The sequence below is a fragment of the Sapajus apella genome, unplaced genomic scaffold (assembly GCF_009761245.1).
Source record: "Sapajus apella isolate SASKATOON/1434 unplaced genomic scaffold, GSC_monkey_1.0 scaffold1022, whole genome shotgun sequence".
Classification (NCBI taxonomy): domain Eukaryota; kingdom Metazoa; phylum Chordata; class Mammalia; order Primates; family Cebidae; genus Sapajus; species Sapajus apella.
Window position 1 is genome coordinate 1 of NW_022437948.1, and position 1,778 is coordinate 1,778.

Consider the following 1,778-nt stretch of genomic DNA (forward strand, 5'->3'; position numbering starts at 1 on the left):
GAATTGAAAGCAAGGTCTTGGACAGATACTTGTATTGTTCACTCATGTCTACAGCAGCCAAAAGGTGGAAGCAACCCAAGTGTCCATCAAGAGATGAACAGATAAACACAGCACTGTGCATCTGTATGATGGAATATTGTTCAGCCATGAAAAGAAAGGGAATCCCCACACAGGCTGCAACAAGGATGCACCTTGAGGACGTTCCACTCAGTGAGAGAAGCCAGACACATAAGGACAAATCGGGAGGGTGTGGTGGCTCAAGCCTTTAATCCCAGCACTTTGGGAGGCCAAGGTGGGCAGATCATGAGGTCCGGAGTTTGAGGCCAGCCTGGCCAACGTGGTGAAACTTCGTCTCTACTAAAAATACAAAAATTAGCTGGGTGTGGTGATGTGCACCTGTAATTCCAGCTACTTGGGAGCCTGAGACAGGAGAGTCGCTTGAATCTGGGAGGCAGAGGTTGTGGGGAGCCGAGATCACACTACTGCATTCTAGCCTGGGTGGCAAGAGTGAAACTCCATCTCAAAAAAACAACAACAAAAAAAAACCCAACCTGTTATAAACAAAACTAAAAGAAACAGACAGACAGACAGACACACACACACACAGACACACACACACGCACGCATGCACGCGCACACACCCACACACACACCCCAGACTGGGAATTATAAAAACAGCTGACAAACAGAGACTTTACACTCTACAGAGAAGTTTCTCCCACTCAAAACTGTGGACATCAGGACTGGATCCATCTCTGGGGTGGAGCCGTCCTGGGCACTGCTGGGTGCTGAGCAGCGTCCCTGGCCTCCATCCACTCCCTGCCAGGGGCACCACCCCCAGTCACACGGAGCTATGATCACCCCACTGCACTCCTGCCTGGGCAACAGAGTGAGACTCTGACTCTAAAATAAAAATAAGAAGAATATAAGAATCATAATTCAGAGCCAGGAGTGGTGGCTTACGTCTGTAATCCCAGCACTTTGGGAGGCTGACGCAGGTGGATCATGAGGTCAGGAGTTCAAGACCAGCCTAGTGAACGTGGTGAAACCCCGTCTCCAGTAAAAATACAAAAATTAGCTGGGCATGGTGGCAGGTGCCCGTAATCCCAGCTACTGGGGAGGCTGAAGCAGGAGAATCGCTTGAACCTGGGAGGCAGAGGTTGCAGTGAGCGGGGGTCGCACCACTGCACTCCAGCCTGGGTGACAGTGTGATACTACGCCTCAAAAAAAAAAAAAAAAGAATTCAGCTCCATGTCCAGTAAAAATAATAAGTAAGTAAAGCTGAGGCTCTAACATGAGGCTTTTTCAAGGCTATCATTATGAGGCTCATCCAGTCACAGTGGGCTCTTCAGTGGGGCATCCGCCTGGGCGTCTGCCTGGCCTACCTCCACTCAGGAGCCCTCAGCCCCTCAAACCCTGCTGGTGGGATGGGGGACCCCCCCACCAGGCCCCTAACTTCCAAGCAGACCCTACCTTGGGCTTCCCCAGGTTGCACGTTAGCCATCTATGACACGTGTCCCCACACAGCACCGGGGGTGTGTCTGCGCACAGATCCGAGGGTGTTAGCCCAGCAGGGCCCTGCACATGGGTGCCAGATCACTAAAACCATGACGCAGAGGGAAGGAAAATTCACATTCAAGGGCCCACATCATCACTCTCCTGGACAACGGACTCCACCTCCTGCTACAGAGGGTCATGGGAGGGTCAAGGTCAAGCCATGGGTTGGCAGAGACATCCTCTGTGGCCTCCACTTGGTTCCACCATGTCCCCTGCCCCCC